The sequence below is a fragment of the Tachyglossus aculeatus genome, chromosome 17 (assembly GCF_015852505.1).
Source record: "Tachyglossus aculeatus isolate mTacAcu1 chromosome 17, mTacAcu1.pri, whole genome shotgun sequence".
Taxonomy (NCBI): Eukaryota; Metazoa; Chordata; class Mammalia; order Monotremata; family Tachyglossidae; genus Tachyglossus; species Tachyglossus aculeatus.
The window spans coordinates 27,599,974-27,625,463 of record NC_052082.1 but is presented as its reverse complement, the minus strand read 5'-3'; positions in this window follow the sequence as shown (position 1 = coordinate 27,625,463).

The window sequence follows — 25,490 nt, the reverse complement described above, 5'->3', positions numbered from 1 at the left end:
ATTTAAAACTGAATTCACATTTTCATTCATTCATTCATTGAATCCTATTTTTTGAGTGCTTACTGTGTGCAGAGCACTGTATTAAGTGCTTGGAAAGTACAATTCAGCAACAAATAGAGACAATCCCTACCCAACAATGGGCTCACAGTCTAGAAGGGGGAGACAGACAACAAAGCCCTCTGAGGTCTTCTGATCATTAATAACACCTCCGTTCATTCATTCATTTATTCAATTGCATTTATTGAGCACTTACTGTGTGCAGAGCACTCTACTAAGCACTTTGGAAGTACAAGTCGGCAACATACAGAGACTGTCCCTACCCAACTACGGGCCCCAGTACTACACAAGTGTAACTGTGGTCATTCTCTTTCTCATTCATATCTCCCATTTAATCAACAAATCAGTTGAGAAACTATTTTGATCGAGTGTCTACAATGTGCAAAGCATTGTACTAGTTGCATGAGGGAGTCAGATAAAATCACAAAACAGATGACAATCTAATTGGGAAGATAAATACATTAGGTTAATGGAAGTTCATGAGTTAAGTGTAGAAGAACAGAGGAAAAAAATGCAAGCTCTTGACAAAGAATAAAGGAATGAGTGCATAAGCAGGTATGCATATATATATGCATACAGTATATATATGCATACAGTATACCTGTATATGTGTATATATGTTTGTACATATTTATTACTCTATTTATTTTACTTGTACATATCTATTCTATTTTATTTTGTTAGTATGTTTGGTTTTGTTCTCTGTCTTCCCCTTTTAGACTGTGAGCCCACTGTTGGGTAGGGACTGTCTCTATATGTTGCCAACTTGTACTACCCAAGCGCTTAGTACAGTGCTCTGCACACAGTAAGCGCTCAATAAATACGATTGATTGATAAGCAAGTAAGAAACAAAGGCTTAAGTAAATGAGGGAGTGCTAAAGATTCACACTGAGGTGGTGGGGGATTAAGTTGGGTAGGATGGAGGTGTTATTTTCAAAGTGCTTTGAGTCATGGTTTGGAGAACCTGGGAAAAACGTGTTCTGGGAGTTGAACAGGGTTTAGACAGCAGAGAGCATGAGCTGTGATGTAATGAGAGAAAAGCAACTGGAAATGAAGGAGCCAGTGAAAGGGAAGCACTGAAATGAATACTCAAGAGCTTCTGTTTTATGTGAGAGGCAGTGGGAATAATTGGAAATGCTCGAAGGGGGGACAAGTGCTCTGACTAAGTGTTTTAGGAAGGTTATTCTAGTAGTTTATGCAGAAGTGACTGAATATAAACCAGAGAAGCCCGAGGCAGAGGGCTCAGTAATGGCATTTTCTTCAGCAATCCAACTGGGTGGTGATTAAACCTTCAACAGGTTAGTGGTTTTAAGGGTTGAGAGCATGGGGTAACACATAAAACTGAGACATTTTGTCTGGACTTTGCAACAGCAAGAAATGATGTCATCAAGTTTGTTGTCTAAATCTAGTTATTTTTCTTCTGTAACATTTCAAAAATCCAACCGTTGTTCTCCACTGACACAGCCCCTGCTGTAATGCGAGTCATTAGCTTACACCTGACTAATAATGATAATTATGATAATATGTTGTCGACTTGTACTTCCCAAGTGCTTAGTACTCTGCTCTCCACACAGTAAGCACTCAATAAATACGATTGAACGAATAATAATAACAATAATAATAATATTTGTTGAGAACTTACTATACCCCAAGAAAACCATATTAAACATTGGATTAGATTCAAGATACTTAGATTGGACCGAATTTCTGGTCCACAGAAGACTCACAGTCTAAGAAGGAGGTAGATCAGGTATTAAATCTCCTCCTCCCCATCCCCCCCTCCCTACCTCCTTCCCCTCCCCACAGCACTTGTATGTATATTTGTACAAATTTATTACTCTATTTTACTTGTACGTATTTACTATTCTATTTATTTTGTTAATGATTTGCATATAGCTTTAATTCTATTCTGATGATTTTGACACCTGTCTACAGTGTTTTGTTTTGTTGTCTGTCTCCCCCCTTCTAGACTGTGAGCTCGTTGTTAGGTAGGGACTGTCTCTATATGTTGCCGACTTGTACTTCCCAAGTGCTTAGTACAGTGCTCTGCACACCGTAAGCACTCAATAAATACAATTGAATGAATGAATGAATGATTAAATCTGCATTTTCCAGAAGAGGAACTGAGACACAGAGAAGTTAAATGACTTGTCCAAGGTCATGCAGCAGACAAGTGTCAACTCAGGTCCTTTGATTCCCAAGCCTCCGATCTTTCACTAGGTCTTGGTGAACTACTGCAACAGCCTTCTTACTTCATTCTCTACTGTCTCCAGAACCACAGAGCATCTTTATGAAACACCCGGTGGATCACATATCTCCCCTCCTCCGAAGTCTTTTGTATCTCAATATCTTCCTCATATAGCATTAAATCTCCTTTATGGCAGGCATACTCTACTTCAACTTGAGCCAGACTAATTTTGAGGAGGTAAATTTGCAGAGGTAATTTTTGGGTAGTGGTGCATTTGCCTTGTAAATCCCCTCCCATAGAAAATTTCATCTTTCCCTCCTCCCTCCAATTGTGGGGCTTCCCATAGTTATCTTCTAGTTGAATGTAAATGAGAGCCCTCATGTGAGAACAGGCCTCATCTCTTCAGCACCTCCAGGATGGGTGGCTTTGTCAGGCCCCCGAAGTGAGATGTAGGGTTCCAAGAAGGGGAGCCATGACTTCCATAAGGCTGGCATCACTTAATAACAATAATAATAATAATAATAACGGTATTTGTTAAGTGCTTACTATGTGCAAAGCACTGTTCTAAGCTCCTGCTGCAATTTCTGTCTATTCCCCAACAGGACTCAGGCTCCAGGAGCCAAGCTCAGGTTCCCACTTGGTTATTCCCAGGGCAGAACAAATGCCCAGTGAAGACCAGGGACAATAAACAGGCAGCTAGTGTGGGTGACCTAGTCATCCAGCGACAACGCTGCCTAAAACCAAATCTTTCCCTGACTCCCTCTGCTGTACCCTAAACCAGGTGGCTATCCTATGCACACATAACACAAAAATACTGCCCCTTCACATCTGTTCCATAAATCTATAACCCACGTGCCTATGGTCTTCAGTTGTAACTATCAAAGGCAAACTTTTTAATATGCCTGCATTTTACTGTGAGACCATTGTTGGGTAGGAACCGTCTCTATATGTTGCCAATCTGTACTTCCCAAGCACTTAGTTCAGTGCTCTGCACACAGTAAGCGCTCAATAAATACGATTGAATGAATGAATGAATGAATTTGTATCTATCCCAGTGCTTAGAACAGAGAAGCAGCATGGCTTAGTGGAAAGAGCACGGGTTTAGGAGTCAGAGGTCATGGGTTGTAGTCCTGGCTCTGCCGCTTGTCAGCTGTGTGACTTTGGACAAGTCACTTAACTTCTCTGGGCCTCAGTTCCCTCATCTGTAAAATGGGGATTTAGACTGTGAGCCCTACGTGGGACAACCTGATTACCTTGTATCTACCCCAGCTCTTAGAACAGTGCATGGCACGTAGTAAGCGCTTAATAAATACCATTATTATTATTATTCAATTTGATCTTTAGAAATTATAACTGAGACAGCAAATTGCATCCAGTTTCTAGCCTTCCTACTTGAATATGTGTAGTTTTCTTGGATCTCTGATTTTTCCCATAGACTTTCTGGCACTATTTCATTAAATATAACTGTTCATGTCTGCCTTGTTACATATCTTGTATGTCATCCCTAGGAAACACTCAACCCTAGTTTCAAAGACAGAATGTTAGTTAAGGCAAAGAACAGAAAAGGTAGGTGGCTAGTAAAATAATGATAATCTTAAATGATATTATTTATCTTATTATTGACAAATATGAGTGTTATATTTAGCTACTTTTTCCCATAAGGGTTTGGTGAGAAGTAATGATTTTTTTTTAACTTTTTCACAAGATGACCAAGTTTATAGGTGAGAAAAAAACATTGCAATCAGCATACTACAGGTACAATAAAAATAATTCTTAGGGCATTCACCCAAAGGCTTTGTTTTCTCACTGCAAACCTAGTAGTAATTTTAATAAGCATGCTGACTGTCTGTTCTATATTCAGTTTAGGTTCTTTATCAGTGAATGTGTACATTAGCAGTAGCATTGAGGACTAAGGTGAAGCACAGAAGATTCTGTAATCATTTTACACAGTCTGGAGTTACTTAACCTATTCTGTCAAGACACTAAAATCCCAGCTGAGCTGCAGTGGAAAAACAACTTGCCACATCAGCAGGAGTGCAAGATTTCAGCTCCTGGGAACATTCTATAACTCTTGCTTGAGCAACCTGAAACAGCACAAATTTCTGCATAAGCAAAGCAGATGTTATAATGATCTTCACTTATTAAAGAAAAAGAAACACCACCCCAGGAAAATTTAAATTGAAAATAATTTTGTCTGCTTTTCTGAAGCTGTCATAACAGCTTTATGATCAAAGGAAGTATAGCCAGTACTGTATTCCTGTTTTCGTTTCATATTTTGGTTAACACATGGTTAAGGAATTAGAAAGTGTACAGCCAACCAAGTGGGTCTGTTAGGATCCAGAAAACTGGATGTTAAAGGATGATGTGGTGTCAAAGAATCCTATGGTGTTAGAAGTTTTTTATGACATATGCCTGCGCTCATGAGAACAGTGCCAGATATCAAAAGAACTTCAGATCATCTTTACTGTGGGGTATTGTGAGAAGGCGGGACCTGTGTTTTAGAAGAACTGGTGTATACCAGTAAGGCATAATTACCTACTCAATTAGTAGGGAAATTGAGATGCCTTTGGCAATCTCTTCTTGCTCACCCACAGTTGACTGAAGGCTGAAGGAGAAGTGACATGTTATTGACCGTGGTCACTGTTCCTATCCCCCAGCTCAGATCTAAATCCCTGGCTCAGCTCCTTCCCTACCAGCCAGAGGAGCAAGAGGCAGGAGATTATGATCAGGGAAGGAAGACAAGGAAATCCAAATGTGTTCCTTTCTCAAACCATAACAGATTGATTCCTTTCACGAAACTGAAAATCTCAGGTGCTATAATGGGAAATGGGAAGCTGGTGGATGAATCTATTAATGGATTTATTGAGCTCTTACTTTGTGCAGAGAACTGACCTAAGCAATTGGGAGAGTATATTTTAGTTAGTAGACATGATTCCTGCCTATAAGGAGCTTACAAATAGGATTAGGGTGGCCCGGGATCAGTGGGGTCCAGGGGAAGTATATAAGGATCAGAACACTTCCCCAAGGTCAATACCTGGGGTTGAAGGTGGGGTTATCATTATTATTACAATCTACGGAAGCAGGATGGCCTAATGGACTAAGCAAGGTGTGGGAGTCAGGAAACCTGAGTTTGGATTCTGATTCCATCACTTACTTGCCTGTTGTATTATGTTGGACAAGTCACTTAACTTCCCCATCTTGTATGTCTATGAAATGGGGATTAGATATCTGTTTTCCCACCCTCCTGTTCTCCCAATCTCTTAGATTGTGAGACCGGTTTAGAAAAGGAGAGTGACAAACCTGATTATCTGTCATTTGCTCCAGGGCTTTGTAAGGTGTTTCAAACACAATAAGGGCTTAAAAATACCACAGTTACTCCTAGTTCAGTGTTCTGAAATGACAGTGTTCTGAAGTCCTTCATCCACAGATTTTCCTGCAAGGGAAGGGATTTGGTACCCCACTGGTGGAAGGTGAGGTTTTGGGAGGCCAGTGGTCTTGGGCAGATAGCCTAGAGCCCATGAGGCTTCTCTTCATTCCTGCCCCCCCCTCCCCCCCCCCGCTAATTTCCATTCTTTCTGGGGCAAAAGTGGTGGTGGTGGCCCCAAGATATCATGCAACTCAGCCACGATGTCTGGGCTTCAAGCCACTCATCTCCTTGTTCCAGCCTCGGCACTGTGGCATGGCATTGTCTCCGTGCCACTGCCCCTCCTGCCATAATGGATCATGTATGTGACTCATTACCATGAAATGAGCAGCACCCACTTATTCACTTTTGCATTAGTTCCCCCTTCTAGCCTGTGAGCCCGTTGTTGGGTAGGGACCGTCTCTATGTGTTGCCAACTTGTACTTCCCAAGCGCTTAGTACAGTGCTCTGCACACAGTAAGTGCTCAATAAATACGATTGATTGATTGATTGATTGAATGAATGGATTATGATTGGCTAGGATGAAGCGGTACAGGTGGTATGGTGCAAACCACTTCTTAAACAATAATCAGCTCCATGAAGTAGGTTCTCAGTCCTGAAGTCTTAAGATGAAAACTTATTCTTCGTTCTCCATATCAGGGTCTATCATTGACATCATCATCATACCTGTGTGTAAGCACTGAAATAGGCCCATGGGCAACAGCAAAAACTGAAATCCCTCACTTAAGGAATTTATATGTTAGTAAGGCAGACAAGCATACCGGATTGCCAAATACATACAATATGAAAATAGATCCAAATGATAAAAAACACAAGGAGGTGATTATATTGTTTATAATTATATACAGCATATCATGATTGATTAAGATAAGGAATATATATAAGCATGTGCAAAAGCAGTGGGAAAGAAGTCATTGAAATGCAATTTTACTTTCCTCAAATAAATTTATTTCTGACACATAACACTTCAATTGCCTTACATAAATTTATTTCCAAGGTTGGTAACATGCCTTCTAACAGGTATGATGCCTCTGGGTGTTCTTATACCTGAACCCAGAAAACAAAACAGCCCTTGGAGTCACTATAGGAGTAACAGGATCGCAGTCAGCCTCCACTGTATCCTCCTAAAGCCCTCCATTTTTTCCATTCTTCTCATCTGAGTTTTACTCTGTAAAATCCAAGTCCTTGCACCTCTTTTGTTGTCAACAGCCTTTGACTGAAGCCCAGGTGTATCCTAAAGTAATAGGGGTTATCGAGGACTAGCCTACCAACCCCATCCTGTGGCTAGCTACAGGAAACTTGCAGAAAAAGTGCTCCTTGCCCTTCCCATGGCTCCCCAGGTCATGTGTCTCCCTGACATATGGAACTTCTCCTTCCGCTCCTACCACAAATACATATATAGAATGGTATTTGTTAAGTGCTTACTATGTGCTAAGCACCGTTCTAAGTGCTGGGGTAAATACAAGGTAATCAGGTTGCTCCACGTAGGGCTCACAGTCTTAATCCCCATTTGACAGATGAGGAACTGGGGCACAGAGAAGTTAAGCAACTTGCCCAAAGTCACACAGCTGACAAGTGGCAGAGCTGGGATTAGAACCCATGACCTCTGACTCCCAAGCCCGGGCTCTTTCCACTGAGCCACACTGCTTCTCAGATGGGCACCCAAATCTGTGATCTCTTGCTTAATAATTTAATAATTCTTTAGCAAGATTCCACTAAAAAATATGGTTCAAACTGCCTTTCCCTGGATCTAATAGTTTTCCCTGCCAGGTCCTCTCTATTTTCTTGTTGAGGTCCCAGCATTGATGTTCCCCTGGTCATTCCTACTCTTCTCTCAAAACATTCCAAGTTCTAGTTTCAGAGCATTCCAAGTTCTAGTTTCGCCCTCTCTTAGTTGTTTGGAAACAAGGTCTCTTGGTTTCCTTTTTCTTGCTTGTCAGAAGCCTACCTCTGGACTTTGACCCCTGGCATATCCTAACCCTAGTCCGGGATTTTCACCTGCTCTTCCCTGTGTCCTAGGTCTGTCCAGGTTTGACAGCATGAGCATTCCTTGTCCTGTTTTACCAGTAGTACAACTCACAACCAGTCCTCACTCAAGAAAGCCGAGGGTCTCCTTCCTCACCTACCTGTCCTCTCTACAACCTCCCAAATTCTTCTCTCTGACTGTCTCCCTTATACTCAGGGAGAAACTGACTCTCCTGTCTTCCTCCTCCTCCCAGGTATAGGGGCCAGCAGAAATGGTCATACACATTCATCTAAAACTTGATCCCAAACTTCAGCAGGGGTCTGAATTAAGGATAGCATAAAGAAATGGATTATGGAATTATGAAACCTCAAAAATCACCCTCCTAATTAGCTTCAACTTGAAATTTATGACCTCAGTTTCCTCTGTTTTTACGAGTATATTACAGAAAATCAGGAATTTAAAAAATGAAAAGCATATGCTACTTTTTACTGTGAACTGTTATGAAGTTTCTTCAAATCTAGAGTGACATTTGTTTCTTTGGGTGATTTGAACATTTTAGGGGTGGCATTGGGACTGTATTATGAACATAGATTAATGATCCAATATCTGGAAGACCATTTAGAATTGGTTTATGATTTAATGTATCATACCACAGTATGTTTATTTGTCCATTGATAAAATATATGGCCCATAAATCATCCCACAGCAGTAACCAAAACTATCTTTAGATGCTTAACTTTATTTCTGGAAATAAATGTACAAAACTTCAAATAAGCAAGAATACTTCAATTAAATATTGAGATCCATTTAATGTCTCTTGGTACTCCTTAATTTAGCACGTAGTCCTTGTCCAGAGAAATGAAAAGGAATCAATTTAAGGTTACCAAACCCTGACTACCTTAAACATAGAAAAAGGTATCTACTCTGGTCAACAGGAGCATGCAGTCCAGAGAAGCAGCATGGCTTGGTGGAAAGAGCATGGGCTTTGGAGTTAAAGGTCATGGGTTCAAATCCCAGCTCCACCACTTATCAGCTGTGTGATTTTGGGCAAGTCACTTCACTTCTCTGGGCCTCAGTTACCTCATCTTTAAAATGGGGATGAAGACTGTGAGCCCCCCATGGGACAACCTGATCACCTTGTAACCTCCCCAGCGCTTAGAACAGTAAGCGCTTAATAAATGCCATTATTATCATTATTAGTAGATGACCTACCATCGTTTCTCCAATGCCTGGGGGCTGCCTGACTAGTGTATCCACATCATTCCTTAGCATCACTGTTGGTTCTCTGAGGGAGAAGAATGTGAGTGGAATCTGTCTCCACTCCATTTAGAAGAGATGGAAATTGAGACAATTTAGACCAAGAATGGTCCTGCCTGGAATTTTGAGCATCTTGAGACTTCCAGAAATGATGTGTTGATTTTCTTTTCAGCATTGTTGTTCTTGAATTAGTAATAATAATACTAATAAGAAGAAGAAGAATTCTATTTTTAACTACATACCATGTGCCAGACACTGTACTAAGTGGTGGGGTGGATACAAATAGTTGGGTTGGACAAAGTCCCTGTCCCACAAGGGGCTCACAGTTTTAATCTCCATTTTCCTGAAGCACAGAGAGGTTAAGTGACTTGCCCAGCGTCACACAGAAGACAAGTGACAGAGCCAGGATTAGAACCCAGGTCCTTCTGACTCATTTATTCATTCATTCATTCAATCGTATTTATTGAGCGCTTACTGCGTGCAGATACTCCTGGGCCCAGGCTCTATCTACTAGGCAATGCTGCTTCTCAAACTTATTGCTAATACCACACTGGTACTCTTTCAATGTTTGTCCATAATTCCAAAGCTCTTGGTTATCAGGAAATACATTTTAATTATGAGCCATATATCTTCCCCAGAGTCTAGTAAGATACTCTGTACATTGTCAGCTTATTATATGTTAGCAACATCTTGTGAATGAGAAAAACATAATAAATGAACCTGATAAATGATACCTTTCTTCTTTAAAGGGAATGGAAAGATAGAAGGATCAGGATTAATAAAAGGTTCTGAGAGTGGATCTGGCATTGGCTTTTGTGTTCCAAACTACCAATGAACTGAAGATCTGCACCCCAACAATCAGGGGGGCTATATAGAAATCTCCTGGAAAATAAAGACCCCAATTAGGTGCATGTCATCATGGGGGCAGGGAACATGTTTGCTAACTCTTTTGTATTGTAATCTTGCAAGCATTTAATACAGTGCTCTACACCTAGTAGGTGCTCAGTAAATACCACCAATTGATTGATTGGTGATTCTCTTGAGGCACAGGCATGAGACATAATTTTTTTAAAACACCTCAAAACTTGGCAGAGCACTATGCACAAGATGTAAGTGTTAAAAAAAAACACCTCCCAAAGTTATGGATAAGCCTCAACTGGGAAAAATGTACACACAACCATAATCTTCCAGGCAGTACAGAACTTCATGCTGTGAACATCTAAGCAGTACATTAACAAATTATGCCCAAATACAAGAATAGAAAACTAAATCTTAAATATCAGTATCCTCTCTCTGTCTCAACTTCCTCATCTGTAAAATGGGGATTAAACAACTGTCCATGCTCCTACTTATACTGGAAGCCCCAAGTGTGGCAGAGAATGTGCCTGACCTCATTGTCTTGTATCTATCCCAGAAATTAGAAGAGTGCTTGACACATAAAAAGTGTTTAACAAATGTCATGATTTTTATTAGGAATACATTTACATGACTACAAGCAGATTGAAAGAGTGGATTAAAAACTTACTGAAGGCACATCTCTTCCAAGAGGCCTTCCCAGGCTAAGTTCCACTTTTCCTCATCTCCCACTTCCTTCTGCATCACCCTGACTTCCTCCCTTTGCTCTTCCCCCAACCCCCCAAGTCCCACAGCTTTTATGTATATATCTGTAATTTTATTTGTTTGTATTGATGTCTGTCTCCCCACCCCCCCAGACTGTGAATTCATTGTGGGCAGGGAATGTCACTATTTATTGTTGTATTGTACTTTCCCAAATGCTTAGTACAGTGCTCTGCACACAGTAAGTGCTCAATAAATATGATTGAAAGAATGAATAAGTGAAATTCCATAGTCAGTTGGAGATCTCTAAAGTTTTTTAATTCAAACTTGCACCTCATTAAATGCTTAAATAGAATCTAATCCTCAGTAATGTCCTCAAAACCAAGGAATGCACACACACACAAATATACATACATCTACTTCTTCTATAATGCTAGAGTTGTATTCATGCAAATCTCCCACAGATTAAGGTAAAACCTGCTTTGTGGCAAACATTAAGTAGCTTGGCTTAGTGGAAAGAGTATGGGCTTGGGAATCAGAGGTCATGGGTTCAAATCCCGGCTCCGCCAATTGTCAGCTGTGTGACTTTGGGCAACTCAACTTCTCTGTGCCTCAGTTACCTCATTTGGAAAATGGGGATTAAGACTGCGAGCCCCTCTGTGGTACAACCTGATCACCTTGTAATCTCCCCAGCTCTTAGAACAGTGCTTTGCACATAGTAAGCGCTCAATAAATGCCATTATCATTATTATTATTAACCATTCTGTCACCAAACACATGGCACTCCACAGGGTGCTGTATCCAACAGGTTCACATTGTTGGACAAAAGTCTTGTAGTTTCCTAGCAACAGTCTAGTGAACACATAATGAAAATGTGCATTGCAACAGAATTGAGTGTGTTTGTATGTGTAACCATACGTACATATAAATATTTCTGTACAAACATACACTGTATCCAATTCTCCTTTTATGTGGAAGTCGTGTTATTCATTCATTCAGTCATATTTATTGAACATTTACTGTGTGCAGAGCACTGTACTAAGCATTTGAAAACAATATCAAAATTGCAGAATCCTCTGTTAAGGAAAGCATACATTGTGGTCCTCATTATATCATCCTCTATCTAAAAAAGCTGTCAGAAACATGTTCCCTAATTCTTGAATTGATGGATTTGGTAGACTCTGTGCAGCCTGGAGTAGCTGTTATTATAGGAACTTCCTAGAGACCGCTCTCTGTCTAAGGACATAAGACACATGATATAATCAAGAAATTACGGATGATTACATAAAAACTGGCTCGTGCTGTAGTGGAAAGAGCCCAGGCTTGAGAGTTAGAGGTCATGGGTTTTAATTCCAGCTCTGTTACCTGTCAGCTGTGTGACCTTGGGAAAGTCACATAACTTCACTGTGCCTCAGTTCTCTCATCTGTAAAATGGGGATTAAGATTGAGAGTCCCTGTAGGAAAGGGACTGCGTCCATAAGCGCTTAGTACAGTGCTCTGCACACAGTAAGCGCTCAATAAATGTGATTGAATGAATGAATGAACCCAATTTGCTTGTACCCACCCAAATGCTTAGTACAGTGCCTGGCACATTGTAAGCACGTACCAAATTCTACAATGACTATAAGAATCAGCACGACCTACTGGCAAGAGCATGGGCTTGAGAGTCAGAGGATGTGGGTTCTAATCCCTGTCTGCTGTGTGACCTTGGACAAGTCGCTTAACTTCTCTGTGCCACAGTGACCTCATCTGGAAAATGGGGATTTAGACTGTGAGCTCCATGTGAGACAACCTGATTACCTTGCATCTACCCCAGCACTTAGTGCTTGGCACATAGTAAGCACTTAACCAATGCCATAATAATAATAATAACAATAATCTGATTGCATTTCTAGGTTTAGGAGTTTACTTTCTGCATAGGTGTCAATCTGTGCTTGCTTTCTCCATCATTCTGAAGAGTTTATGCATCATAATGTTTTTTTTACACTGCTATTTTTGTTAAAACTTCTTATCATCAAACCTTTAGTCTAGGAACTGCCACTGGACCGTCTTGAAGTGATTTCAAAAGTGGTCCCCAAAGTAATATTTTTTAATCTCTGGTTTGAGTTCTCCATTTTGACCCTTTCAAGTGATCTGATTATTACCTAATGACACCCCATTACCCTCTAAATTATGGCTAAATAATGGGACTTGGTTTTAGATGTTCCATAGCTCATTTAATCTACATCAATTAACATTTTAAGGCTGTCATTTTCCAATTTTCATTTTCTCACTCGCAACACTGTATCTCTTCTTACTCAGGGCCTGCCACCCTCCACATCGGCCAAGCAGCTTTCCTTCCTCCCTCCAAAAGCATTCCAAATTTAGCCAGAAGTAACTGTGACTTCTCAGCTAACTCAGTAGTACAATCCCTACTTCTTTCAGTAAAGAAATCTGAAAGTTTGAAAATGAAGTAATATTATAAAGAGCAAAACTATTGTAGAAGCAACGTGGCCTAAAGAAAATTACACGGGCCTGGGAGCCAGAGAGCTTGGGTTCTAATCCCGGCTCTTACAATTTGCTGCTGTGTGACATCGGACAAGTCACTTAACTTATCTGTGCCACAGTTTCCTCGACTGTAAAATGGGAATTTAATGCCTGTCCTATCTCCTACATAGCCTCATGTGAACAGGAACAGTATCCAACCGGCCTAATTTGTATCTGTCCCACTGCTTGACACATAGCAAGCTCTTAACAAAAATACTACTACTACTATGCAGAATAATATTGGCATCTTAATTTGCTTTTGTCTTTCCAAAACATATCTTTCCTAATTTCTCATACAACTATGTTAACAATCTATTTTTAAAAGTCTTGCAGAGCTGAGACTTTGTTTAAAAATTTATGTCCACCTTGTAACACAAATGCAGGCTAGGGTACAAAAGCATTGGAGTTAGAGAGGGGAAGAAGCTAGGGCAACGTGGGGAAAAGGAAGATGCAGAAAGGGAGAAGATTTAGGGAAGTTAAATTGGGTTATTGATTCACTTCCTTTCCTGCTAACTACCCATCCCTCTTCTGCTCCTCGCTGCTACTATCACTTTTCAGTCAGCAAAGACCACTAGCTACCTATCTGAGTTAGGTAGCCTTTGCCAATGGCTGCCCAAATATTCAGATATGACCAAACTCTCCCTTCTGGTTCATTAACTGGAATTTCTTGTTGGACCAGAGGATGGTTCTATGGTCATCACAGAAGCATCCATTTATTGCTCTGAAAGAGTCAGTTCAACCATAGAGGTGATGTCATGACAGATGGTAGTGGCCTGCTCTTCTTTAGTGGCAGCAGCAACTGCCCAGCCACTGATGCCACTGGAACTTAATAGTTCTCTTCACCCACCCCTGCCCAAACCTAGATCTTTAATAAGTCCCACAACATGCCTCCTGGTTGGTTGGCATATTCCCTGCCTGTGTCTTTTTCAGAACTTGTCTGATGACCTAGAGCAGGTCACTTACCTTCTTTGTGCCGCAGTTCCCTCATCTGTAAAATGGGAATTAAGACTGTGAGGTCCATGAAAGACATGGAGTGCATTCAAACTGATTTGTGTCTAGCTACCCCAGTGCCTACTAAAGTGGGGAAGAAAAAAAGACATCTTAACACTTAACTGAAGAATCTCCAAGCTTCCTAGGCCCCTGAAACCAGGTGCTATTCTGGTTTACCTAGACCCCCTCCCCTATACAGTCTATACTCGTCAGACACTATATAGTCTATAGTCTACTCGTCAGACACTGTATAGTCTATAGTCTATAGTAGGACTTCTGAAGCTGCTTAGACCAATCACACATATGCTCCAGTCCCAGGGTTACCCCACAATCTCTTCAGTGCTGGAGGCAGATTTACAGTAGTGTTCAGGAGTCCAATTTGGCAGTTAGGATATTTTCTACTTCCAGCAAAGACACATAATATAAACACCCTGTCATATTTTCATCACACCTTTCCCAGGTGCTCAATAAATATGGTTTAATGCCATGCACTCATGCCCCTGTACCCATCATAGGAACATTTCTCCAAAGATATGCGGCAAAGGGATATCTCAAGGGGTGATGTCAACCATTTATCTTCTAAATCTCAATGAATTCCTTTTTCACTTAACTAAATGCATCAGGTTAAACTTTAAATGCACTTTTTTTTTCTAAATGTCTCCAAAGACATGTCTGTCGGGTCAGGGCACTTTTAATTTCTTGAAGTCTGCCTTTTGAGAAAGAATAAAAAAAACCCCAGTCTTTAAAAAACGGTCCTATTTCCTAAGATTTAAGATCTTTTTCAAAAGGGCGTTAGCATTCATCCAAATTCTCTTTAAGATTTGAAAAATGAAAATTGTGGAATTTATTAAGTGCTTACTTTGTGAAAAGCACTTTACTAAATGCTGAGGTAGATATAAGATGATCAGGTCCCATGTGGGGCAAAGATGAGGGAGAATGGATATTGAATCCCCAATTTGCAGGTGAGAAAACTGGGGTATGGAGAAGTTAAGTGATTTGCCCAAGGTCACAATACAAGGAAATGTTGGCCAGAATTAGAACCCAGGGCCTCTGACTCCCAGGACCATGCTCTTTCCACTAGGCCATGACGATTCCCAAAATGGGAAGAACCTGATTTGATTTAGCCAAAAAGTCACTCTCTAGGTTTTTGTTTGACTATTAATTCCCTGCAGTGTCATCATTTGTACATCTGTTATAATAATAATGATGGTATTTGTTAAGTGCTTACTATGTGCCAAGCTCTGTTCAAAGCGCTGGGGGTGATACAATGTAATCAGGTTGTCCAACATGGGGCTCACAGTCTTAATTCCCATTTTACAGATGAGGTAACTGAGGCACAGAGAAGTTAAGTGATTTGCCCAAAGTCACACAGCTGACAAGTGGCAGAGCTGGGATTACAACCCACAACCTCTGACTCCCAAGCCCAGGCTCTTTCCATTAAACCAAGCTAATTCACTGTAATTTGATGCTAAGTATTTTTGCAATAGGAACTGTCCTAAAAGTTAAACGTGGTAGCCTTGGTAGATACAAGTGTCTCCCAACTCTGTGGAAGACAAGGCTGGAAACTGCAATTGCTTCACAGATTTTTATGTGTTTTGAATCTTGATCCCATATTAGTGTCACACTATCAGTCTAAAGGAGGATATGATGGCTGGCTTAGCTCTCTTCATTTTTGCACACTGGATATTGATAATGGCATAGGGAGCAGAATTCAGTGATAACTTTCAACTCCTGTGCTGACAAAAATCCTTGGTCTCTTATGGGATTTGAAGGGTTGGGCCAGTGCATAATCTTGGTTTCTTTAGGCTAATTGTCACATACAGATCAGATATACTGATCTATTCTGATTCTGATCTCTGATCTGATTCTGATATTCTCATTCATCCCGCACATCCAATCCATCACCAAAACCAGCCCATCTCACCTTCACCAAGATCCGCCTTTTCCCCTCCATCCAAACTGCTAGGTACCTTGTTAGTACAATCATTCATCCTATCCCGACTGGATTACTGCATTGGCATCCTTTCTGATCTCCCAATCTCCTGTCTCTCCCCACTTCAGTCTGTACTTCACTCTGCTGTCCAGATTATCTTTCTACAGAAGCACTCTGGTCATGCCACCCCCGTCCTCAAAAATCTCCAGTGGTTGCCTATCAACCTTCATAGCAACCAAAAACTCCTCACCACTGGCTTCAAAGCTCTCCATCACCTTGCCCCCTCTTACCTCACCTCCCTTCTCTACTTCTACAGCCCAGCCCGCATACTCCACTCCTCTGCCGCTAACCTCCTCACTGTGTCCCGTTCTCTCCTGTTCTGCCATTGACCCCTGGCCCATGTCCTACCTCTGGCCTGAAATGCCCTACCTCCTCACATCTGCCAAACCAGTTTACTTCCCCTTTTCAAAGCCCTATTGAAAGCTCACCTCCTCCAGGAGGCCTTCCCAGTCTGAGCCCCTTTTTCTCTGCTCCTCCTCCCCTCTCCATCACCCCTACTCCCTCCCTCTGCTCTACCCCCCCGCCTCACAGCACTTGTGTATACATGTACATGTTTATTATTCTATTTATTTTATTAATGATGTGTATATATCTATAATTCTAATTTTTTTATTTTGATACTACTGATGCCTGTCTACCTGTTTTGTTTTGTTGTCTGTCTCCCCCCTTCTAGACTGTGTGCCCGTTGTTGGGTAGGGATTGTCTCTGTTGCCAAATTGTACTTTCCAAGTGCCTAGTACAGTGCTCTGCACACTGTAACTGCTCAGTAAATATGATTGAATGAATGAATGAATATTGATAGAGAAGTGTAGGAAAGAATGGTCTGACATTACCATACTTTTGTCATCAAAAATTAATTTTTCACTTGGTGATGTTCAAATACTTTTACATATTCACAGCAATCTTTTTAAAAACTTTATGAAGCATTTGTGCCTCCTATATGATTATTGCTCTTAAGTAAACTGTTTAACCTACTTTAAACATCTAGACAGTGGCTATGATAATGATCTTCTGAACACAGTCCTTCAACCTCCATTTTGAATAAGATAAATATGGTTAAGCATGTGATTAGGATTTTTTTTTCACCTCAATTTATAGACACGTACATTCTTTCTAGGAACACTGCTTCAAACTGATGTTTCCTCATGTTTTGTTGATTTGTGAGAGGACATAGAGTTTGTGCAAGCTAAATATAGTCAGAATATCTTTCTTTGTGGGGAGGTGGCATTGGAAAGGAGAAATTCTTTGCATTTCTTGCATACAGGTTTGGAAATAATTGAAAAGCTGATGGGGCAAAACTAGAGCCTTAAAACAGTGCCATGGCATAAAGGTCTTCAGATAGTTGAAAACACATCCATATTGTAAGATTAACAATACCCAGAGGATGTGATAGAAACAAAAAGTCTCAAGCAACGGTCACACTTCAACATAAAGTAGCATTGCAGATTAATCTTACTTGGCAATAACCAGTATATCCACAGGGCAACCAAGGTTAGAGCAGAGGATGATCTCAATAATAGCAGAAGGAGGGCAATTGTTGGACTAAAATTTACATCCAGAGAAGCAGCTTAATGGAAAGAACATGGGCTTTGGAGTCAGAGGTCATGGGTTCAAATCCTGGCTCCGCCAATTGTCAGCTGTGTGACTTTGGTAAAGTCACTTCACTTCTCTGGGCCTCAGTTACCTCATCTGTAAAATGGGGATTAAGACTGCGAGCGCCCCAGGGGACAACCTGATCACCTTGTAACCTCCCCAGCACTTAGAACAGTGCTTTGCAGATAGTAAGTGCTTAATAAATGCCATCATCATCATCATCATCATCATCATGGAAGAGACAGTTCCTGGGGGGGAACATGGCTTAGTAAAAACAGCATGGGACTGAAGTCAGGAGACCAGGGTTCTAATTCCAACTCTGACTCTTGCTTCATATGTGACCTTGGGCAAGTCCCAAAGTAATCAGATTGGACGTAGCTATTGTTTGGAAGGAGCTCACAGTCTAAGAGGGACAGAGAATATGTCCCATTTTAGGGATGAGAAAACTGAGGTAAAGAGAAGTTAAGTGGTGACTCCAGCAGTTGGCATATGGTAAATAATTATTATCCTTGGTAGTGAAGGGCTGTAGAAAAGATAGTATTAAAATGAAGCTTATTGAGTGTTGCAACAGAGGTATTATTATTATTGGCTTTCGAGGTTGTATGGGCATCCTATCAGTTCTATCAATCTTGAGACAAAGGAGCTGGAAATACTCTCCGATATGGTGCCACCTGTTCCTCACTGAGTCATATGATGCAATCCCTAGGGTCCACCTCTGGAGAATTTACAGTCTCACTTGCTCTAGTGGCAAGGGTCAGTCGGTAATCATCACTTTGTGCTGAAATGTTCAAGTATTTAGGAATAAATTAATAAGATTTGTATTTTAAAGAAATTCTGGCTTCTACAAATGCAGTCACTCCCTTATAGTGGTTATGTATGCATCTGTAACTTAATGTCTTTCTCCTTCTGTATTCAAATTGACGATAGGCAGGAAATGGGTCTACCAACTCTTGTATTGTATTTTCCCAAGCACTTAGTTCAGTGCTTTGCACACAGTAAGCACTCAATAATTACCATTGATTGACTGATCGATTGAAGCAAAGCATTTACTAGTGGGTAGAGCACAGGCCTGGGAGTTAGAAGGACCCAGGATCTAATCCTGGCTCCATAACTTCTCTGCGATGTGACCTTAATTTCTCTATGCCCTTGTTACCCCATTTGTAAAATAGGGATTAAGACCATGAGCCTCATGTGTATCCAATCTGATTAGCTTGTATCTCCCCCAGAGCTTCCTAGAACGCATATCAAGTGTCTGTCACTTGGCTTAACAAATACCTTTCAAAAATAAAGCATTATTTAAGCACTTGTAAATTCTCTTCTCCACCTACTTGCCCTCACCCCCAATTTCTTCACCTCCATTTTATCTCCGGAATGAAATTCTGCCTTAGGAGTCTTGACCCGTTACACAAACAGCAGCCACCTCAGTGCCCTGCTTGGGTTATAGGAAAGCTGTGAAAGGCAGAGCAAAGAGATATTCATCTGCCTAGGTCTGGAGATAGTCTGGATTGCATCGTGTGACTTTCAGTTTAAAGGTTTCCCTCTTCCCCCGTGCCACCCTCTGGCTAGGGAGGTCTGGCGACTTTGTAATTTGAAGTTTGCAAGGACCCAGTTTGGCCGTTCTATAAAGCACCATCTAATGGGATCATCTCAAAAGATTGTTTCATTAACATTTCACCAAACTGTCGTGGAACCGATTATTGCTCATGTGGAGGGAAGATTTTTGTGTTTTAAGGTCCTGTTAATGAACTTATCATGTGTAGTGATGAGAAGGATGAAAGTGGGCTCTGAGGGAGAGGGGTGGAATTATAGGGTAGGACTGTAGTGTGGAATTGCAGGTGATCTATGCGAATGCCAAGTTACAATAAAGATAAGCAGAATGCTGATTGAGGTGGTAATAATAATAATAATGGCATTTATTAAGTGCTTACTATGTGCAAAGCACTGTTCTAAGTGCTGGGGAGGTTACAAGGTGATCAGGTTGTCCCACGTGGGGCTCACAGTCATAATCCCCATTTTACAGATGGGGAAACTGAGGCCCAGAAAAGTGAAGTGACTTGCCCAAAGTCACACAGCTGACAATTGGTGGAGGCGGGATTCGAACCCATGACCTCTGACTCCAAAACCTAGGCTCTTTCCACTGAGCCACGCTGCCTCTCAGGTGACGCCTGAGATTTCTATATTTCTCTATGCTGAACTGCCTAATAAAATCAGCAGTGTGTGATTCCTGGCCATCAAGAGCCAGTTAGCATTTCTGTTGCCGTTGTCAAAGCTGTTGTGGGATTCCTCTAGATTACAAGATAACTGTGGGCAGGGAACATATCTACCAACTCTGTTACGTTGTAGTCTCCCAAACACTTATTACAGTGTTCTACATACAGTAAACGCCTAATAAATAAATCAATAGATTGATAGCAACAATGAGACTTCTCAGCTCCTAAATGGCCAAAGGTGAAAATGGATCCAAGTATTTATCCTTTCACTCTCAAATACATTATGAGAAGCAGTGTGGCTCAGTGGAAAGAGCACAGGCTTTGGAGTCAGAGGCCTTGGGTTCAAATCCCGGCTCTGTCAATTTTCAGCTGTGTGACTTTGGGCAAGTCACTTAACTTCTCTGTGCCTCAGTTACCTCATCTGTAAAATGGGGATTAAGACTACAAGCCCCCCCGTGGGACAACCTGATCACCTTGTAACCTCCCCAGTGCTTAGGAAAGTGCTTTGCACATAGTAAGCACTTAATAAATGCCATTATCATTATTATTATTATTAAATGAGAAACACATGGCAAATTACCAGTGACAATAGTTTTGACTTGATTTTTGAAGAGCATAAATTCTATACAGAAAATTAGCATTTTCATAAATGTAAGATTCTTTACTGGACCCATGACAAATCTGAGATTGATTACAGTCCCATAGTGGTTATTCGAAGAAAGGATCCTTGTTTCCTGAGGTTTATATAGAATGCGCAAAGGATGGCAGTGAGTCAGAAAGGAGGCAGAGGAGACAGGAAAAGACAGTGGGCGGTGGCACCCCTGGATAAAACTGTCATCCTGCCATTTCTCTAAGAGGACAGCACCACGGAAGCTGGCTACACTACCCGTCCTGCTTTCCCTAAGTTCATTGCTGGAGCAGTCTTTTTTCCTAAAATCACATGTGTTTATGCCCTTTTGATGATTATGGAATATTCACACTGCAGATAGCAGACCTTAAACCGCCAAACAATATCAAACCGAAAATCACCATATGACTAATTTCTGCAGCCTGGGCCTTGTCATTGCTAGAAATTTTAGTTTCCCAAGACTCTACACTATTACTGTACTCAAAAAAAAACTAAACCAAGTGGGTAATTTTTAGACAAAGTGGGTAAATAATGTTAGACTGTGCAGAATAACTGAGGTCAGTAAAGCAGTCTCCAGTCCCGTTTTACATTATGTTCTGCGTCACTGAGAAGGGAGCTGTTTGCAGATTTCAAGTGTGCACGTAACCCTTCACTTCTCTCACCATCAGTGTCTAACCTGTCACAGCTGGTCTGGACTTGACGAACTATCTGTTGCATATTAGATGGAGAGGCGAATCAGTGTGCTTTCAATTTTGGCTGTCAGTAGTGGCATTAGGGAAAGGGAACAGTGATCACAAAAACAATGTGCCATTTTTTTTCCATTCTCTTTTCTAATTTTCTAAAAAGCTATTCAGGTTTTGCCAGCAGGGTCAGCTATTCTCTAATCCAAAGTGCCATTTTCAAAAAGGAAATCTCATTCAAGGGACTAACGTAATAATTATAACTTTACCTCTTTTTTATGCTGCCACTGTGAGACTGTCTCCTAAAATGAGATCACCTGGAAACCCTGACCTTAGGGAGGCTAAACCTAAGCTATCTGAAATGAATAGTTTGATTTCTTATTTTTAAAGGCATGCATAATGGATTTTCCAGAAGAGTGGTTTCCAATCCTTCTTGAAGACTAGCTCTCAGGTGTTTAGTAAAGATGCTTCTTATGGACAATGATCATGTCTATCAACCCTATTGCATTGTACTTTCCCAATTAGTACATTTCTCTGTACCCAGTAGGCTCATTAAATAGCACTGGTTGATTGATTAAAGGTGCTTTGGTCACACAACTGCTGGAGGATGAGCAGAACAACGTTCCCACTAGTAGTCACTCAGTAGTGATGGTGCAGTACACTCATCATTATCCCATCTCTACAGTCACTGAGATTATGCTGACCTGGTTATAAAGAAAATGAAGGAAAAAATACCCCAAAAACAACTTGATTAAATTCCAAACGTACTCAATGACCAGAGGAAACAACATTATACACTTTATTTATATCATGTCAGATTCAACAACACAGCAACTGTAAAATAATTCCAAATGCTGCCCTCTTTTGTACTTTATGATTCCATTTATCCAGACAGTTGAAGCTTGAATGACATAACTGTTATATTCAAGTACTCTTGTTTTACACCCTTGGATCCCTGAGCAGTTAGATTTAATGAATCCTTGACCATCAGAGAAATAGCTCTTATTAAATAGCTTTCAGTTAATACCTGCTCAATTGGACATAGTTTTCATTAAAATTGATATTAGCTAATGTCCAATTGGTTTTATGGAAACTTACCCCTTTGTTCTGTGAATACAGCTATGAGGACAGAGCAGCTAAGATATGGGAACTGGCATGTCTACAGTAAAAGATGTAGCTTCAGGAATAAAACCCACCCTCATCTGAGCTGAAGTCTGGGGATCAACACAATTCCCAAATGTTATCTCTTAATAATGCAATCCAAGTATTAACCCATTATGATGGAAAAAGGCATTTGAACTGTGGTTTTTAGTCACACATCTGCAACTATAACAAATATTAAAAGAAAACATAGCCCAGGGAAGCTTATTGTGTCTGAACTTTCCTTGCATGACTTCTATGATTAAGAAATAGTATCCAAATTTCAAAAGCATATATATAAATGCATGCATGCCTATCATTCACTTTACTGAAACTGGAGCTTCCAAAGCAAGCATTTCAGACTGCACTGTGTTTTACAAGATTTCCATTTACCTAAATAGCATCAGGAATGGGATCATCAAGGAAGTTTGCTTTTCCACTGGTTGCCTTGCCTTTGAGATCCATTCCCTCTTGAATCCTATGTGTCACTCGCTCCTGCACTAGGAGAATATTTCCTAAGAGATATAGACCCCTGACTGTGGGACACTCTCCAAGGTTCCTTAGTCACATATTGTCCGTTTTCTCAGATACTAGACCATTTTCTTACTACTAGTCTCACTCCTTCCTCCTGGATGCTATGCTCCACCCAGGGGAGATTCAGCATCTATCTTTTCAATCAGAGTATTTTTTTCCTTCCTTTGTTTTTGTTTTTTTAATGGCATTTGTTAAGTTTTACCATGCACTGTACCATGCCAGGCACCATACTAATCTCCGAGGTAGATACTAGCTCTTCAGGTTGGACTCAGTCCCTGTCCCACATAGAGCTCACTGTCTTAATCCCCATTTTACAAATGACAAAACTGACACATAGGGAAGTTCAGTAACTTGCATCACACAGCAGACAAGTGGAAATGCTAGGATTACAACCCATGTTCTCTGACATGGCCTGTGCTCTCTCCACTAGGCCACACTGCTTCTCAAGACAAGACAAAAGACAAGAAGTGCAAGAATCAACTTACTTGCCCACAGATTGCAAACTGCTGAAAAGTGGACAGGGAAACTCTTAAGACCTTTATCCCTAGGCGGTTTCTGAAATAAATTTTTGTAGGGAGTTTTAGCAAGGGTGAATTATAACCTCATATCTAGGCATGTAAGAAAAGCATCACATTCAAAGAGCTTCTAGTGTTCCAGCAAAGGGAGCCTGGAGCTACTGAGACCTTGAAAAGCTCTGATAAGTTAAGGGGGAAATATAGAGATAGCAAGAAGCAAGAGCTTACTAAAAAAAAAAAAAAAGGAAAAAATCAGGCACTGGGAAAAGCACTGCAAACAAGAATCAAACATGCCCCTGGGTTCCCTAAATCTTAAAAGAAAGATATTGTGCCTTATTTTGAGATTTCAATGCTTGGGTTTAGGGCATGGACATTGTGATTCTCCAAATCTTAGGGAGATTCCAGGAGCCAGTATTGTTCCACTAACTTTGGATGAAGCCAGTATGAAATCAGGTTAAGCTGAAGGCAGGAGGAAAGAGGAAAGAGGAAGGGACTGGCTGCCACCCATGAGGAAGTCTGAGCTTCTAAAGGTTTCTAGGGAATAAACCCAAACCCTAGGAAGTCCCTTTAAATACCATGGTGAGACTTATCCGACCTGAAACCCAACCCATAAGAAGCACCATTTTTACATAACTTCTCCAACTCCAGGAGTAGAATGGAATTACCAAATAATGTGGAATGAGATTCTTGTTATCCACTAGTAGTAAGATGTCCTCTTGCTAGGTTTGAAAATTTGACTGTGTGGAATTAGTTGATGCAGAAGGAATTCTCATTTAAACAAGAAGCCTAGTGAAAAAAGCATAGGCCTCAGAGTCAGAAGACCTAATTACTAATCTTTGTTCTGCCTTTTGCCTGCTGTGTGACATGGAAAAATTCACTTATATTATCTATGCCTCAGTTACCTTATCTGTTAATTGGGGGTGAAGTACTATGTGAGTCCTATATGGGACATGGACTGAATGGAGATGAAGACTGCGAGCCCCGCAGGGAACCACCTGATCACTTTGTAACCTCCCCAGGGCTTAGAACAGTGTTCTGCACATAGTAAGTGTTTAACAAATACCATCATTATATCCAACCCAATCATCTTGTATCTACCCCATCACTTAGTACAGTGTTTGGCACTGTAAGTGTTTAACAAATGCCATTTTAAATGGACTATGGAGTCTACTTTCCCTCTGCTAACGTATTTGCTCTTAGAGGTATCCTTTTTTAGGTAACTAAGTCTTAACCAAGGAGATGGGCTTTTGAATCCTCCAGACAGGTCTAGTTTGAAGATGAAAACTGAATTGCAGGAAAGGAAAGGACAAACCCTGCATGGCCCAGAGAATAGAGACTGGATTATATACATTTATCAGAAACTACTGGACATTCCAGGGGAAGTTTTGCTTTCCCTCTTCATTCATTCATTCATTCAATTGTATTTATTGAGTGCTTACTTTGTGCAGAGCACTGTACTAAGCGCTTGGTTAGTACAGTTAGCTCTCTTATAGGTTGAGAGCTATATTGTTATCTGGGTACACCTAGGGTGAAACTTAGTTTCATAAGGAATTGTCCCAGAAGAAAAGCCTCTTTCTACATGCTGCATTTGCCCCTGCTGGTAAAGCCCCCCGAGTCCCTCTCTGTCTGTCTGTCTGTCTCTCTCTCTCTCTCTCTGTTCCTCTTCCTACTCCTCTCTCCCTCTCTCTCTTCCTCTCTCTCCCTCCTTCTCTCCCTCCTTCCCTCCATCCTTCCCTTTCTCTCTCTCTCTCTCTCTCTCTCTCTCTTCCTCTTTCTCACTCCTTCCCTGTGTTGCCAATCAATCTGTCATGGTATTTAAAGTCCTTCTGTTTGTATTTAAAGTCCTTCTGTTTGCAGAGCACTATACTAAAACCTTGGGAAAGTACAATATAACAAAGCTGGTAGATCTTCGGTAGATGATGCCTGCCTAGAAAGAGCTTGCAGTCTACAGGGCCAGCTTCAGACATTTGTTCAGCCTCACAGGGGTGAGGAAAAAATTCATGTCAATTTACCATTCCAATTGACTTATTTTATGCTGGGTGTAGTATGATGGGCACTCAGAGTATGATGCTCTGGAAGTCTGCTAGAACCTCAAGCCTTGAGTGTTTCTCTGAGGAAACCTTGATCAGTCTACCCAGACTCTACCCAATCTATCAATCTTGATCAGTCTAGAGAAGCTTAGTGGAAAGAGCTTGGGCCTGCAAGCAAGAGGTCATGAGTTCTAATCCCGGC